At 38.4% G+C, this 18,423-nt stretch overlaps 1 protein-coding gene across 4 annotated transcripts in view; it reads left to right on the top strand.

Annotated features, from left to right (window-relative positions):
* The window catches only part of LCOR (ligand dependent nuclear receptor corepressor), an 87,631-nt gene that overhangs the window by 28,796 nt on the left and 40,412 nt on the right, over nucleotides 1-18,423 (top strand). For 3 of the 4 annotated variants that reach the window (XM_067300132.1, XM_067300129.1, XM_067300130.1), the window contains 3 exons: nucleotides 5,198-5,263; nucleotides 5,676-5,755; nucleotides 15,325-15,457. The gene's annotated coding sequence lies outside the window, so the exon portion shown is untranslated. The remainder of the gene's footprint in view (nucleotides 1-5,197; nucleotides 5,264-5,675; nucleotides 5,756-15,324; nucleotides 15,458-18,423) is intronic. The other variant, XM_067300131.1, reaches the window with a different exon arrangement.

Genomic DNA, 18,423 nt, shown 5'->3' with positions numbered 1-18,423 from the left:
CAGTTGACACATTTGTATGTTTATTTTTATTTCCCCCTTCAGGATCCTTGCTATGTTGATTTTTTGGAGTCCTTTAACTATTGATATAATAGTAAAGACAGGCTATAGTGTTTCTTTACCTTACTCAAAATCATTTGGCTTCTGGTAAGTGACACATGCTTTACTACTTTGACTAAATATATGGTTGGAACTGAATTATGTGGTGAGTATTAAAGGGTATGTTTGAGCTGCACTGTTGGGGCTGTGGGGGGGAATGTTTGAAATTCAAAACCATGGCAGTGGCGGTTCAAAAGTGCATCCACCTTTCCTTCGGAAGAACTTGCATTACTGACTTTAAAGAGGAGAATGTCTTTGCTGTATCCATATTGCTGGAGATCAGCCAGCATAGTCCTTTCTTGGTTGTCTAAATGCAAGTAGCACTGACAGTAGAGCAAAACTGTGAGACTCTTTCTTTCTAGGTCTCATCTTGAGACAAAACAGCTGTAAGTCTCTGCTTTTGTTGTACTAACTTGTCAGAAAAATAAATTAGTAAGTAGACTCCACAAGTGGAAATAGTACAACCAAATACTCTGCAGGTTTTGAAGTCCATTCTGGTGACGTAGTGTTTGGGCTTGTGGGAACACCCTCTTGCAGCATAGGAGTCTCGAGGCAAAGGCTATAGGACATCAACTTTCTCTTTGCATGTGGTGGCAAAGGAAAAGGAGTAGATGTACAGAACTTCACCTCTGTCTTTGATGTAGCTTTAACATGAGTAATAATGTGCCACAGTGTCCCTTATATGTGCTTTTAATAAAGGATTGACTGGTTTGCACTGCCAGTACTCTGCTGGAGGAATCCTATGTCTGCTTTCTTCAGTAGGTTTCAGTTCCTAAGTCTGTGCCTGAATGAAGGAAGCTCTACTTTGATAGCCTTTCACAGAACATCGCTCATCTCTGATCAGGACTTTGTCCTCAGATTTTTCTTGGACAAGGTTTCTTCCCAAAAGAGAACCTTAAGAGAAGTGAGGATTTACCTGGAGCTCTCTTTTCAGGGCATTACTGCTGTACTCATCTGAAGTGAACCTACTGCAGTGCCTGTGGAAGTCTCCTAGAGCTCAGCTGACACTTTGTGTCTTTTGATGGTGTGAGGATGAGGCTGGGGACTTGGGAACTTTGTTAGACCTTTGTCTCCACTTGGAGTGGTAACAATCCTGGCTAGATGCGAACTGTTTTGGAGCTGGCTCCCTCTTTGAAGCAGTAGTAATTTAAATAGTTGATAGTAATCCTAGCTTGATTTTCCCCACCTCCACCCCTCCCCAAGGAAGCGGGTTGTGTTTGATCCCTCTTGCTTCTCTGTCCTCGCCCTGCTCCTGACTTCCGAATTTGCTGGTCAGTTTCAGCCAAACTTGACAAAGCAGTTAGGAATTTAATATCTTAAAACTTACCCATTACGGCTGATAAAACTTGGGGAAAGTGTTGAATAGCAACCCAAACTTCATGCTCCCACTGAGGAAAAACTTCAGGCTGAGCTTAATTTACCCATTTTGACACTTTTGCTGGCTGAGCAGTCAGTACACACACTCTTGCATGTGCCACACACACGCGCACCCCAACCCCCCTATACACAAGTCGAAACTTGGAATGAGCCATGATGCCAGTTCATCTTTCCATACTGGTCTTTACAGGAGACAAAGGTACAGCATGGTGTGAAACTGGATATACTGTGTGCACCGGGTGAAGTCGTAAGTGACCTGAGAGACTGGGCTGGCTTTACTGTAGGAGTGGAGAAACAGGACAAAAGTCAGTAGGAAGTCGGGCTTTGTTGCACTACTCGTGGGACAGCTTCTTTGCAACAGTTATCTCGAGGATGCTGGTGACTGCTTAATCATTACAAGTGCGCTTGGTTTTAAGGCAAAAAAAGATGCAAGGATCTAATGGGATCTTTTGCAAAGCTTGAGATGTTGAACTGTTGTTCTCTTGGACACTGTTCAGTTTAAACTTTAATTAAATTTTGTTGGTTATGATTTAAAATATTTGGTTGCAGAAGGGAGGATGAAAATGCCAGAAATGAGAGCAGAACAAAACTATTAGGTGCAGAGGAAAAACTCTGAAATTTGACCGCATTGAAAACTGAACAGTTGACTCATTTTGTTTGGGTTTCTGTGCTTGTTACTGTTAGCATAAAAATGGCACGTCTATACTCTGACTTTTTTCATTTTAGACAATGATATTTTCTAAGTACTACCTTATTTTTGGAGCTAATAATTATGTAATAATATAAACAGTTATGTGCAACAATCTGAATATAAAAATGTGTTTCAGCTTTGCTTCAGTTCTAAGGGTTTTCTTTGTTCTCTTTGGTTAGGGTTTGTTGTTGTTTTTGCTTGTTTTAACTAATTCCTCACTTGCTAGAGAGCCTTCTGAGATACAAAAGATTGTTTTGAATTCTATAAAATAAAACATTCTCAATGCTCAAGACATCTTTTGGGTGTTAGTGTGAGAATTAAAAAGAAGTTTTTTGTTTTATAGAACACTAGTAGCACTGTAAGGGTTTTTAAAAGTATGGCCACTGTAATTGTGAGTAACATCTCTAAAAGAGAAACCACTAAAATATTGGAATTTTCTTCCCTTTTCCTCTTTTCTAATTGTGTTATTCCTACAACTTGTCCACTGGCCCTGCTCTCTAGCTGCTGTCAAGTGTCAAATGCTGAAATATAGATGATGAAGATATAAAAATAAGGAATTTAGCAGAGGCAGCCATGTTAATTTCTGTTCCATTTCAAATACTGGAAAAGATCATCTGCCAAATGGAAAAGGACAATCGGTAGGAAAAGAAATGTTCTTTTCAGGCTTCTAAGAGCAGTGACAATGGAGAGAAGAAAAATATAAAAAGGAGGCAGTTCCTTTTACAAGACTTTGTTTTCAATATATTATGCATGATTAACTGTACACAGTTGCTCTTCTGGAGTCCTGAATGACTGAATATTACATGGCAGTGCTTAGACTGACATTACTGCATTACACTTTGCATTTTGGGGGGTACAGGGCTTCATGGCAGTTTTGCCAGTCTTTAGTATAATTTTTGAATACATTCATACTTCCCTTATTTGCCTTTTTTAATGTCAAGCATTGCACATAAGATGTTCTGCTGTTGCTATGCAACTGCTAAATCCAATATTTAATATTAATAAAAACTGAGTGGCATTAGCATCACTGAGAACAGTGGGCTAGCAAACTCTGATTGTACAATATCCAAGCTGTAAAACTTGGCAGGGATTTCATTGTGCAATTGCATGCAAGGCAAACGGTGGGGCATGAGTCATTGGCAGTTACTATTTTAAGCGTGGTGAGTTTGAGTAAAATATCTGAGCTCTCTTGGCTTATAACAAAAAAAGAAAGAGGTTGGTTAGCTGTTTTACTTCAAGTTTCATTTCAGTTATGAATTTTGAGGGGTCGCTACCCCTAAAAGTGTCAGCATTATAAACCTATGGGTCAATACCCTGATTCTCCTATTTTTCTTCTAGGTCAGGTTGATCGGCCCTTTGCCACTGTTCCTGCCACTTCCTGAAGCCTGAATTGGCTTTTTTTTGGAGGCAGTGCTACTTCTCTGCCTGACAAGGTGCTGTTCAGTGGGATATTTTTCCAGTTTCTCCTTTCGCAAATTGTTCTCTATCTCCCCCCTATTTCTTTTTGCTCTTGATTTTTGTTCCACCGTAACTCTTGCATGTTTTTAGTTTGTTCCCTGCTCGGTGCTTTTTACGATTAGATTTTTAGCATCGATCTTTGCTAGATGTTATATCAAGGATTGTGTTATGCCCTGGCAATGCTTTTGGCTGTCTAAAGAGTGTTACAGGCTAAAAATTCAATAGGGTCCAGCATCTGTTATCTCATAATGTTAGTGCACTGGAACTCTTGCTGACACCCTTTCCTTTTGAAGATGCGACTGCTGCCTAAATGAGAACTGTGATATTAGATTTGTAGAGAGGCAGAGTTATTTTAGAATTACTGCTGTTTTGCTATGTAATAATTGATTTCCCTCACAGCATGTGATTACTTTAGTTTTAGACTGGTTTCTTAAAAAGGCTATTTCAGGTAATTTATATGTCCCTGATTCACCCATACAAGTTTCTGCAAGTTTAAAGCTATGTTTTCATGTCTTTAAAAAAAAAAAAAAAAAATCTGTTATTTCTTCCTCTGCCTCTGAGATCCAAGCAAGTAGGAGAAGTTGGCTTACCAGCTATATACAAACTGTTATAAAATGTACAAAGCAAAAGTATGGGGTGGGGTGGGGGGAGAAATACATACACAGAGCGAGTGAGAAAATCTTGAGTTTTATCACCATATTAGGGAATACATTTTTATGTTCAGGTGGAATTTGTCTGTCCCCTTTAAAATAGTCTTTGCACTCTTCATATTCACTCTGTTAACTTGTCTTCTCACAGTACTGGGTAGTTAATGGCTCTGTAGATTTTACTCCCAGCAGGGGTTTAGTGTAATATTGATTTAACATTTCCAAATAATGGCAGTAATTTTGAGAAAGATTTTTCCTCTTTTGGAATAAAACTAAAATTGGTTAGATTTTATTTTAAGTGAGGCATAAATCATGGCATTGAAGTAAATCAAACTGTGTATAGTAGATGCAGTTCTATGGCAAGAGCAGTATCGTGATTGGTATTTGGTTCCTTAAGGGAATGGCACTGCTGAATCTTTCCTTAGTATTTTCTCTTTGAAAAATGTGTAACTTTTCAGGAAAAAATGATTCTAAAACTTCCTGAAATTCAGAAAACTAACTGAGTGCCAATCAGAGATGGAAGAATTTTTTTTTTAATTATTATTATGATTTAATTGGGAAAGCATACATTATTTCAGTTTGGAGGCTGAAGCAAGAGAATCTTTCATACAGAAATTACCTGGCATTGAGAAGCATATTGTAGAACCTATAACTTCCAATTTTCTTTCCAAAATAAACCATTTTGATGTTGTAACAGTCTTTGTTTTTACCTAGCTATTTACAAAAGTACAGCAGTCAGTGGATTCTAGACTCTGCTATGGCTTGTCGGTAGTTCAGCCATCACAATTGACCCATACATCTTGTAATACTAAGAGAAAACACGTTGAGCTGTGTTCCTGGAACAGATAAATATAGAACTGCTATTGTGAATATTCTTGTAGTGACGTGCTTGATCTAGAAAGCTAACAATTCTTTTATTTGCTTTTAGGGTTTGAAAGTATTCTAGAAGGCCTGTTTGGACCTGGATTATTAAAAGATCTCAGTTTGTTTAAAGGTATTCAATCTCTATGTTTGTATCTTGTTCTGCATTTCTAATGACAGAAGCAGCCCCAGCTCTGCCTCTAGAAAATGTGTGTTACCGTGGTGATTTGTGCTCCCCCCCCTCCCCCAGGCAGTGCTCACAGTTAGTTTCATATTGGCTAAAATTACTAATGAGTGTGCGTTCATCTTTATGTAGCTGGAGTGTATTTGGCAGTGCTCAGAAAAAACAGATTTGTTGTGCATAGATAAAATGTATACAGTTTGGTAATGTGGGGATTTAGAAATATGGCCGAAATGAAGCTTGCATCTTCAGAATGCAGGCAAGAATGTTGTGAAACAGGTATTTAATTCGGCATTTCTCTTCTGGCTCCAGTTATGTCGCGGTTTATGAATATGAAGTAATCTGCTATTCCTCTGATTTACAGACTGTGAGCCTGAAGGTGTTTCTGATTGGTCTTTTGATGAAAATTGTCTTTTCTGCTGCCTGAGAAGAGAAAAAGTGAAGGTAACAATGCAGATGTGTGAAGCTAGCAGTTGTAGGGGCGGGACAAGGGGGGGGAAGTTTGCTGCTCCTAGTTAACTGAATGCAGAAAATCTGCAACCTCCTATCCCTTTCCTCTCCTTTGGGGAAAGGCTTTCTGAATAAAATAATACAAGTTAATGGACAGAGACTTCCCTCTTCTCTGCAACTTTCCTGGGTGGTATGTGATGTGGATTTTTCCGTGCAGTGGCTCTTTCTGATTTTATGTTATTTATTTATTTATTTATTTATTTATTTGAGCTCTTTGCAAGACAGACCTTGTAGAGATCATGTAACTCTCCTCAGGGGAGGGCACACCGCGGCTTATGTACCTTTACTACAATCGGAGACTGGCCTTCTCTTTACTATGGAAATGTGGTCTGTTTTAACAACCTAGAGTCTTGTTCCATATCTTGGAATCTCTCGTCTCTGTGGGCCATATCTTTTTATTAAAAGGCTCATATATATGGCAGGGTTTTTACTGTACTTGTTTACAACCAGGTCACAGCCGAAATGTGGACAAGTCAGCTGTGCCGACGTAGTACACTTGCAGTCTGCTTTCTTTCGTAACCAGATTGTAGCTGTACACGAAACAGCCGCTAACATGCTCCCCATGCTTGTTGCTCATCCCCCGTGTTGCACTAATGATCGCTCTATAGCGCAGGAAGGGGGCTCATCTGTCTTGGTGAAACTTCATTTGCTGGAACTCTTAGCAACTGCTTCTTCCTGCACGACGTAACATGACGTGCAAACTGGATCTCTGTGCACTTACAGGTGAAACACAAACACCCTTTCAGCTGCAGTGGTTAACGTGTATGGCAACATGGCTTTTTTTGTAAAGGAAGTTCCTTTCTGTTGACACTGATACTTGCCATGTTGCCAGTTTATTCTTGGTTTCTGTAATACCCGTTTTATTAAGGCTTTGCGGGGAGGGGGAGAAACACGTTTAGAACTGATTTAAGGCACTGTTCTTTCATTGAGGCTGACAGCAGGTAAGCTCTATGTATGCTTGTGCTGTTCTGTCTCGTTTGGCTTACGTCATTTCAAAAAAGACAAAATTCCACGTTAAGGGCAGTTCTAGCTAAGCCATTGAATTTGTCCCAGAAATGATTTTTGCTGCGTGGTCAGGGACTGGTTGTAGCTGGGAGATAAGGATCTCTAAAAAAACCACTTACATTTCAGTTGTCCTCGTAGGCCCACAGTAACTAAAATAAAGCTTCTGAAAATCTGCGATTGTTAGAGGACATTCAAGTCCTAGGTTTTCATTGTCACCTATGCAGTGTGCAGATTAGGTATGGTCCTCTTGATCTTTTCAAGCTTCTACACAACCTTTAGTCAAAAGCTTAGATATCACTGGGTTTTTTTTGAATGTACTGTGCTAGCTGTTTCTTTCTAGTTTCACTTATAATTATGGGCTATATTTTATTATCACTGAAAACCAGTGGTGTATACCTTATGTTATTGACAGTTATCGTTTACATTAAAGATCCTCAGATTTTATTTATCTTTTTTTTTTAAATGGGCAAAAGAAAGATGCAGATGTGGTCACATCTGCTGCGCTCTGTGGTGCTTTGGCATCGGTGATCTGAAGAGCCAGTAGGATCGCATACGCAGAATGAGACGGGATGCAGCGGGGACTCGCAGCTTTGTCAGACGAAAGCGCTAGATGAGGGGGAAGGAGGTTACAGACTCCGAGTGGGCCAGAGACAGATGTGAGTTAGCAAAGGCTGAGTTAGTTGGTCGCTATGGACTTGCATAGCCATTTCTGTCGCTTTCCATTTCAGCAGCCAAAAATGCTTGTTTAAGCCATTTTTCTTGCAGCTGATGGATTAAACAGAGCTGGCAAGGAGAGCTTTTTATGCATGTCTGTTTGCTGGATGGCCAGATCTCACTGGCTTTTTTGGGAGGGGAGTAGAGAGGGGGAGTGAACCAGTCTGTTCAAATCAGACTTGTGACTCTTAATCCTGTTGATTCTCCTCATGCTTGCCACAGGGTTATCTGAGGCCTCGTTGGAGTACCTAAGATTTTTATTTTCCTCCTCCCCCTGCCCCTCCTGCTTTTATTGGTTCTGCTGTGGATTTTTTGAGGGAGGGAGGAATGTCTCCTTCTAGGACTAGTGAGTCCTACTCCTTGTGTCCGCTAGGAGAGGGTGAGGGGGGTGGGAGTGCTTCCTTTCCTTTATGGGTAGACCAAACAGCTGCACTGCTGACCATTGCTGATGCTGTTAGCTTGCAATACAGCATCAATCATCACTTTTTCTTTTTCTTCTTTTTTTTTTCCTCTCCTCTTTTGGGGGTGTCTTCAAATAGTCTGGATTTAACAACGTCATAATTTGAAATAAAACCTCTGAGACTTAATTGTTTCAAAAGTTTTTAATTTCATTTGGCATTTAGATCTTCAGCTGATGAACAGAATTTAATTAAGATTGGTACTGCTTTTGTTTGAAATCTCTTCCTTGCAACAGCTGTAGTGATATCTTTGATTTTTCTTAAGGTGTTTCAGGCTCAAGCTTCTGTAGCTACTCTAATTTGTCCTTTCCAGTACACAGTGTGGTTGCAGTTGTGCTTTGTGCCTCATCCTCTCTTCAGTGTTGTGTTTTCCTTGATGTGGTTTGTTTTTTCTGTTCTTGTTTTTGTTCATGTGCATCCTTTTACCTTCTTAAGAGAAAAAGTGGGCAGTATGGGATGACTTGGGTTTGTGCTTGTACAGTGGTGAGTTACAGAATTAAAAGCTGTGTAACAGATACTGCAGTTGGTGGGAGCAAGATGGCCACAAAACATATAACTGTGTAGTCATGGCCTTTTTTCCAGTGCCTACATCTCTACCAATTCCCCTCTTGGATCAGTGGAATAATTAAGCAGTGTACTAGATTTTTGCCTTTGAGCGACCTGTATATACTTGGTTTGACAAGATAGAAAACAGTAAACAACCTTTAGCTTTTTCCTGGATTACGTTTGTCCATATGAATGACCTGTATTGTAGTTCTGGACTCTAGGATGGAAGTTGGAGGTCAGTTAGTTTATTGGCAGAGCTGTTTAAGGAAAAAACCTGCACTTGCTCTCCCACCCCATTCAGTGATGTTAATTCTTGCTTTTACAGGCAATCAGATTCAATTACATGCATTCTTCAAAGGACAGGGAACCATCTGCTGAAGTATTCTGAAAAGATTAATTTATTTGTAGCAGTAGTTCTGAGTTGGAGGATGGAGCATACTAAGCAAATGCTTTTTTTTTTTTTTTTTTTTGGACAGTCAAAATACAAGACAGTTTTTGATAGAGGAGCAGAATTAAATGTCATTTGAGAGGGATGATAAAATATATATAAAGTAGGCAGATGAAATCCCCCAGACATGTTTTTGCCCACATCCAAAGGGTTATATGCAATAATGTAAAACTTTAAGAAATTGAGATTTGTTTTTCTTCCATCTTATTATATTTTTCATTTATATCACAGTTGTTTCAGTGATCAAAGAGAGAATAATTAGTTATATAAAGAACTACTACTAGCTTATTAACAGGTGTCCTTATGCAGAAATGCATGTACACTGATGGACATGAAAGACACAAAAGAGTTCTTGGTTCTAGCCACCTCATAGTGAGAGGAAATGGATCATGTTCTGTGTTATCAAACATGATGAACTCTCACTTGGATAATCTGAAAATGTGACACCTCTCAATTCCTTATGGTCTTCTTTCTTCATAGAAAGATTTAAGACAGTATAGTTTGCAAACTTTTTTATATGATGTTTTTCCTTCTAAAATCTTGCAGTACAGAGAAGACCTATGAATTTGGACAAATTGAAATTTAAGTGTACTTGATTTTATTTTGCTTAATTATAGATCTTAATTTTTCAGGGTGGCTGGTTAAGTAAACTAGCAAAGCTATTGTTACAGAGCATAGAATCAGGTAGTATTTACTGCAATTTGCTCATACTTGGAGTGCAGTGCCTAGCTAAGGATGTTATTTTTTGGAAAAAGATGCAGGTAGGTAAGGTCAGAAGAAAGCGCCAATAATGAGGGGGCAGCTGGAAAGGAATCTTTAAAGAAGGACTCAGATTTGAGTATATTCCTCTGTAAAAGAAGAGACTAATGTCTAAAGCTACATAAAGCAATTTATATGTATATAAAAAAAAGGGGGGGGGGACTAATCTCATTAGTCAGAACAGAACAAGAAGGATAATACTCTTAAGCATATTAACTATTTTTATAGATATATTTAAACTACAAAAATAGCAAGAGAGAAAATGACTTCTAGGAGCATTTTCTGGAGTCTCATGTTGCTGATGGCAGAAGGTTGAGTCTGATCTTTGAAGTACTATAAAATGCCCTGGATCCAGTGTCAGGATCTCTAACAATTGTTTTTCTTTTTTTAGATTATGAAGTAGTATGGTAGGGTACAGCATGTGAACCTTTGAAGGAGTCATATCAGAGTAACTTCGAATTTTAAAATGTTTAGGATGTTTTAAAAGCTTGTAATTCCTTTAAACAAACAAGCAACTTAAAAGTAATATCATGCCATTACTTCATTATGATAAGTCATAATAGCACCCTCTGAACCTGGTATCCTTTCACTGTGAAGGAACATAAACAATGAAAAATGAACTGTGGTAAGTGTCTGAATAATTCTGATGAGAAGCTACTGCTATCATTTAAAGTGTTAACTCCTAGAATAATTGAAGATGGAGAAGGAAATATCTGAAAATGAGTTGAAGTTGCAGAACTCTTATGATTTTGATGGATTTAAAATGTGTTTAAACTGTGTACAGTGATCTTAAGTGCGCTGGAAGATGCTTTAAAACATTTTTAATGGATTTCATCACTTTAAAAAAAACTCGGGCATTTAAACTGTCAATTTTATATTGGGTGATTTTAAAATAAATTGATATGGAGGTTAAAACCTGAAGAGGCAGTTTGTGATAATCTCCAGCTATCTTCAGTGGTAATGCTGGGTAACAGTTTTGCCTGTGCATAAATGTGAATGGAAGCATATTGTTTTTCCATTGATTTTGATTTTTCCTAGTGTAGATAATTATATTCAGTAATTGTGCATCAGTTAACTGTTTGGAATTTGAGAAAACTGACATCAGTCATCTTGGTTAATAAGGAAATAATATCTCTTAAACATAAAAGTGTGTATGTTCAGCTGGGAAAGGTTGCAGATTGTTCAAAGGGAATGCTCAGAGCTGAAAATGATCTTGATACGTTAGAGAAACTGTATAGAAGAGACAGAAAAATGTTCTCTCACATCATGAGCTGAAGATGCCTGAAAGGTGGTAGCGTCACAAAAGTAATAAACTCTTTTGGGGATATTTCAAGAGAGGCATTTGTTTAATACATGGAGAGGAAATTATTCTTCTCCCTGAATGCTGGTGAAACCTCAGCTGGATGCATCTTTAAAAAAAAAAAAAAAAAGTCTGAACAAACTGGATAGCATTGAAATAACAGGAATGACTAGGTTGTGTTCTGGATTTAAGATAGGCTAAAGGAGTTGGGTTAAACTAGTCTTGAAGGTAGGAGGAAGAGAAGGGAAGAAGACAAGCAACACGTCTCTGGTGTCTGCACAGCTTGTCTGCAGAAAATACTATTATTATTCTAGATTATTCTCCTTTAGATTTTTATCTCCTAATAGATTATTCTCCTTTCCATTGGCTAAAAGCTGAAAAGAGTGTACCATCTTAAGAAATCTAAGTGTTGGAGAAGACAAGCCTAGGGGTGCCAAAACGCTGCTTGCCCACTCGCTGTTCGGGTGGGGTGTGGAGGCAGCCTGTGGGCCAGAGGGGCTGCCTCCCTCCGCTTCTCCAGGCAGACAGGATCCGCTCGTACTGCTCCAGCTGATAGGCGCTCCTGCCCCATCTGCGTGGGGCCAAAACATGAAGCTGCTGTTGCCATATCTGTATGAGAACATCCTGCATCATACCTTTCTCTGCACGCCTGCAGTTCGGGGTTTAGAACTGCTGTATCAACGTTGCCTGTGAGGAGGGTCTCGAAATGAGGATCCGGCCCTACTGCTGATGAGGCCAGGCTGTCCAGGATTAGGTGGTTTCTCAAGGTCATGCATTGACCTTGTGTTTTGAAGGCTTGGGCCCTGTTTTTTTTAAGACTTTTTGCCTTAATTACAGTATTGTGCTGTATATTCTAATATACAAAAAGTTCTTTGGTCCTTTTGGATTCTGCACAGACCGCTCGAGGAAGCTTTTCCTGCAGCAGTATTGCTCAGTCCAGGGATACCGAGTGCTCAGTGAAGGAATCTGAGTGATGCTTTGGGAGTCTCTTCTCATGTGAAGAGAAGTACAAAGTGAACAGAACAAATGGTGTGTTATGAATAGCATGTAAAAATAACTGACTCTTTCAGGCCGTTTCTAACCAACGGCAATGCTACCTAAGTATTAATAATGATTTACAGTTCCGATTACCTGCATATTGAGATTGAAAACTTTGATGTGACTCAGTACTGTAGAGTGAGAGGATAAGACTGAAGATAGCGGATCCAAAAACAGTTACTGGGAAGAAATGGTAAAAAGCAAGAAAGACTTTTCGAGGTAGACTTTGAATAATAATCACAATCAAATATGTATGTGAAAACTTGTTAACTTTCCCTCTAGGGGCGAACTAGCTGCAGAGATTGCTGGAATAATTTTGACACAATAAGAAAATAAAGAAATGGAAAAATTTCTGCTTTAACTCTATTTTTGCAGTATATTTGTCTCATCTAGTCAGTGTTGTACTGAAGATGCCAGAAAACAGCTGAAGATTTTTTTTTTCCTATGCACAAGATTAAATCTGACTTTTCTTATCTAACTGTGTATTTCTTCACACTTTGAAAATGGACACTGATAAAGATTCACACAGGTAAAAATATGTTTATTCCTTAGTTTGAGGGGTAAGAACTGAGCACTGTCCTTCCCTCGCTCCTCCCTGCTTCTCCCAAATGCAGATCAAATGATCCTTTATTCAGATATTCATCAGATATTCACCAGTGTAAGCCACTTAGTTTTGTTTTCCTGATCCCATTTTCATCATTTTTTCCTCTGTGTAGAAAATACACACTTTAGTAAATTGGTGTTAGCCTAGGTAGATTAAATTTTACTTTTCATACATTACCTTTGTATGAATAATGTAGAGTATGCTTGTTTGTGGTGAGGCACGCTGCCACTGAACTCAGTTTGCACAGAGTCGCTAAGCTATGATTCTTGCTACATAATGTCTTAGTTGCAAAAAGTACTAGGGAAACATTAAATATATTACCTTGGGGACAGGGGTTACTGTTCTTCTAGGCTTCTTTCGTAGTTACAATCTGTCAAAGGGCAAAATGTCGGATCAGATTGAAGGGATGATATTTCCTTTAATTCTGGATTCTGTTTGGCTTTGAATTGAAAGTAAGCTTTTTGCCAGGGCTTGTGGGATATTAGCCAGAGGATGCTAATTAAATTTAATAAATCTTATCTAGCCAAATCTCTGCACATAAAATTGCAGAGGTTCCTCTTAAAGTAAAACCTAAAAAGCATTTTGTCTTTATGTGCTTAGATATTCCAATGTCTTAATGTTTTTGTTGTGCCTAGATTAGTTATGTTATTAGTTGCACAAATGTCTCCTTAATTGCACAAATGTCTCCTTAATTGCAAACCCAGCTTATCAGTTTCAAATATTATCAGGATTTTATGCAAAGATCACTGAGCTATGATAATCTTGATTCAGGGTGGCAGTTAATAACCAGGATGGATCTTGCATTAAACTTTGTCAGGTACAAAAACACAGTTTCAAAAAGAGAATGCAAGTATGTTCTGTAAAGTCTCACCTGAAGAATAGCTCTTACAAAAATGGTAGGCTTATTCCTCACGTTTTCACTGTGAAATCCTATATTGACACTTGCATATTTAAGTCTTAAACTCAGTTATAATTTTGTGATGTGTTTGTGGAATGCCAACGTGCCCCAGGAGCACCGCTGGCACAGGAGTACCTGGTACGGGAGTAAACTCCGGGATTGTAGTTAACCAGAGAGTTGGAATTCAGCTTCTTTAAAAGAATATCTCAGAAGTGCTGGTGTCTCCTGCGAGAGCCAGTGTGTTTGGGAGCAGGCTTGGAATCTATCTGGTATGAAAAAAGCTGAAGTGATTTAGTGGCTTTTACAACTTTACGTCCTCAAAATCTTACCTTCATAGAAAACATCTTGTTTTATTCACCTGTTACCTCCACGATTGCACGCTTCTCATCTTTTGATTTTAGGATAAACTACTACTTTGTCTTTATATCCTGTCTGAGATAGTATCCCCCCTTGCTTTTGATGGAGAAAACCTTTTTTTGGAAGCTGTTAAACTAGAAATCTTACGGTCAGAGGCCATATTGCACAGGCCAGAGTCCACGGCATTTCGTATTACCCTTTGCACGTAGTCCATGTGACTGCCGTGTTTGTTAACTTGCTATATGCTGCTTATGTAACCTCATTTCATTAAACCTCTTGAGGTTGAGATGGTACGAACTTAAGAATGATTTCTTTTTTCTGCATTTATTGTGAATTATAAATGAATTGCAAGTTCCATTTCCTTCCCTTTTTGCCTCATGACAATACTTACCTGAAGCTAGCTTGTACACTGGAGGCCAAAAAAAAAGCCAAAGATAGCCTAGGTATTATGGTAACTGATACTATGTAAAGGTTAACAAAACAAAACACTCCCTAAACTCAAAGAGTGGTTTTGTATGCATTCCTGCAGTAGGTAAATATAAGTAATTTTAATATTGCTTAAAATGAAAGTGGGAGGGAAGGGGCCAGGAAGGGGATTATTATTATTATTCTCTTGAGCAGGAACAAGACATTAAAGTGGAGGGAAAAAAAAGAAAAGAAAAGAAAAGGAGAAAAGTGTTTTCAAACATTTAGATTCTGTATTTTTGTAACCATAGTGTTCTAGTTCTTGAGTTGCATTTAAAATGTGTGGCTTATTCTGGCATCTCACACAATTTAATTTTCCTAGCTAAAACACTGGTTTTGAAATATTTTTGAGATAAGTGAGTTGCTTCAGTTGAGCTGTAAGAGATATAATAAACTTTAATTCATAACAGGTGTTGCAGGCAGTGAACCCAAGTTTTATTTTGCTTAAAAGTAGCTACTACTAAGGCTTTTGACAGAGGCCCTGTTTCTTGCTAATGCCTAGTTATTTGTTGCTCAGTTTGCATGAATATTGTATAGAGTAAGTGGAATTTTCTCTGTATTTTGTCCTCAGGAGTTATTTCTTATAGAACTAAGAGTACTAGCTGAAGAGCAAGTGTTAGGAATCAGGTTTGTGGCCAAAATGGAAGGTAAAATATCTGAATTGTTTCCTTTATGGTAGGCTCTTGTTTCCCGTACTGCTATCAAATCTTTTAATCGTCTATTGCATTTATGACAACAAAACAGGGCAAAGTACAATGTACTGGAGAGGCCAAAAATTCAAGATATGGTTTAAGTAGATCTAACTCTGTGCTGAGTGTCTAACAAAGTTTTGAATATATTAAAACATTTAATGCCTAGGACTTTCTAATTTTGCAGGCAGAAAGAACTTACAAATATTAAATATTTTGCAGGAACACTTAGTCAGTCTGGATGAGCCAGCCTCGGAAGCTGGACAAGAAGCTCTACTTAGACAAGAGCAAGCAAAAATCATTCGGTTTGAGAGGCAAGCGGAAGAGTTCCTCAATGCAGTCTTTTACAGAAAAGGTTGGTTTTAATGGTGGGGGGGAGTGGGAAAATGGCATTTCTTACTGGTCTTTTTTGCATGCGATGCAAGTATCTCAAAGATGGGATGTTCAAGTTGTCATTGTGTGTTCGGTATTTTTCAGATATCTTGCATATTTATCAAGAATATCAATTCACTCTCAAATAATGTATCAGTACAACAGTGTGGGCTTGGGAGAGAGGAGGAGAGTGCATCACATTTAACCCTAAAACAAAACTCTCCATGAGAACAGTGGTGCTTTTGTAATTTTGGGGGGATTGCTCAATTCTTCCCCAGCAGAACTGTTCCTCTGAAACCAATGGTTAGGTGAGCGGGCTGTTTGGAGGTCAGGGAGAGCAGTGGTGGTGGTGTGGTGTGGGGAGTGTTTTGTTTTGGTTGATTGGGTGTTTTTGTTTTTTTAATGGCGTCCATTCTAATGCAGCTTTTCCTTAAAGGTCAGTAGTCTTCTCTTTCTGACTATGGTCTGTAGTGACTTTTCCCACAGTCCACAATATAAAATATTGCTGGAATAGTGCCATACATGGGGGATACAAAAAGTGATCAGCAAAAGAATTGGAGAATTTGTACTGTAGAATATACAGAGAACTGTAATAATAGCTAAATGATAGAAAATCTTGTAAATCTCTGCTGGAGAGTTATGCAAGTTAAACTGTACTCTTAAGAAGGCACAAAACTCATTTCACTGTATTCTACCAATCTGAGAAACAGCAGTCCAGAGGTTGCTTCCAAATGCATCCTGAATGACAGTGTTGTACTTATCAGCCTAACCCATGCGTGAGGAAAATCTGCCAAATCAGTAATTCCAACCTGTCTGTGAGGGCACAATGCAAGGCTTCAGTTTAACAAATTAGAAATTGCTGTAGCCAGTCCTTAGCCCATCCTCCCAGTGACCAAAATATTTAAAGGTGTTTTAAGTAGATAACAGTATTTTAGCCTTTCTTTTATGAATTAAATGAATAAATACAAACTATACATTGTGATGTATTGCATAAAGCATGTAGGACCGTATGAAGGATAGTCATTGCGTTACTACAGATAGTTCAGATAATTCTTTTATTACAAGTCTCCCTTTCCAGGGGCTTTTTTCCTTTAAAGTTGAGGTTGCCTTTTGTTTTTTAAATTTATCCCCTTCTCTCTTTAAATCCAGGAGTGATTTAAGAAAATAAAATCTAGAAAAAATATACTGAACGCTTTTTCATATTTTCTGATGGAAAAATCACTGCCTTTTCATCACTTACAATTTTTTTTAATGTCTTATCTGTTTAACGTTGAATTTAAATTTTCACATGTGATTCTTATGTGTGTCTCTAGAGAAATGAATACTTTCCTAATTTTCAGGGGGGGGAAAAAAATTGGCAGATATTATAATGGGCTAATAATGGATTTAACACTCTGTCCGTGGTCAAACGCACTCAAATACATAGAATGAGGATAATGAAATCACTTCAAACGACTAAGAATCATTGGGTGTTGTTTTTCTTTATTTTTTTAATATACACTTTCTTTCCTTCCTCCAGCAAGGCTGTGCTTGTCACAAGAGTAATATAAGGGAGGGTAAGGAGTCTGGAAGGAAGTCAATTCTGATTCCTTAGTGCATCGTTGTCGAGCTTGGCTGTATTTAGATTATTCAAAGGGTTACTCCAACTTATGCGATTGCCATACGATCTCCAGGCACTGTCATACCAAAGAGGACACAAAGCATGGCCAGTAGTCTGAAGCTCCTACGTTGCCCAGAGAGACTTGGCTCTCCTGGCTTCATGCCAACAATCAGTTCTTTTTCTTTCCATCCTCGCTGCCAGTAACATTTGAGACTGGTATGTTGTCACTCGGGCAGATCAGAGAAAATGCAGATGTTCTGTGAACAGATGCCTGTTGCAGGTCAAGCACATGCACTCAGGTACTTAATGTACATAGGTAATTAACAATATCAGCAAACTTTGTAAACAGGTTTACAGTAAATTATTCCTGTCTACTTTCTTTCTGCTTTGTGCCCATGGCACTCAGACTCAGTAATGCTTCTATCAAATATTCATACTTTCTAGCGAAAGCAGAGTGGTAGTATCCGGTTCTCTGGTGCTTTCACCTTGTGGCAGGATAGGACCCTCTTATGATGGTTTAATGAAATCATACCTTTTTTGGTTGCTATTGCCTTTCTAGGGTTTGTGTATGGATAAAATACCTAAAGGATATTAAGGTTTTAAAGCTCACATGTACTATTTTATATAAAGCTGATAAATATTTGCTGTATTTTTCTTCTGTGATATCATCTATGTTTTAGTTAAATTATTATTATTTTTTCAAATAAATAGACAAGCAAAGTCAAAATAAACATCTAGTTGACTTCAAGTGGTGCTGCAGAGTCACCAGCAAGTATTTTGCACTTGCTTTTGAACACCTTTAATCCTTAGCATTTAAAATTCATGCTTTTTATTAAGCAAGAAGCCTTTAATGTGGTAGGTAACTACTCTTCTACTTGAAAATTCAGTTTTGTGTAGCGAGTTTGTCTTGAGCAGCACTGGAAGAAGCTCTCAGTAGTCACTCTGTGCTATGTCTTTAAAGTTACAGGTTACAAAGGTTTATGGCTGTGGGTATATATGATATTTTCTTCCTGCATTTGGAAATATGTCTAGCTGTAAGCATTATTGAATTACACATATGAACGTGCATGGCAGATACTCAGTAGAGGCACAGAAAAGGCATGATGCTTCTTCAGCAAACGTAGTTACCAGGGAGCTCTGCATTCCTCTTGGCACCACATGTACGCACCAGCGGCACGTGCCAAATAGTTGGCAGCAGTGGGAGAAGGCCATTGGTGTGTGCCTCAGAGCTTAGTTCTCTGGGCTTTTCTCGTGCTTCTCATGTGTCCTTTGACAGCTTAGAAGAGAGAAGAAATCTCATCCTGGCTGAAGAAAGCCTTCTTGCTTCTTCCCTGTTATGGCTTGTGACT

This window comes from Apteryx mantelli, chromosome 7 (assembly GCF_036417845.1).
Source record: "Apteryx mantelli isolate bAptMan1 chromosome 7, bAptMan1.hap1, whole genome shotgun sequence".
NCBI lineage: Eukaryota > Metazoa > Chordata > Aves > Apterygiformes > Apterygidae > Apteryx > Apteryx mantelli.
The sequence above is the reverse complement of the archived record's forward strand: the minus strand, read 5'-3'. Positions and strand labels throughout refer to the sequence as shown.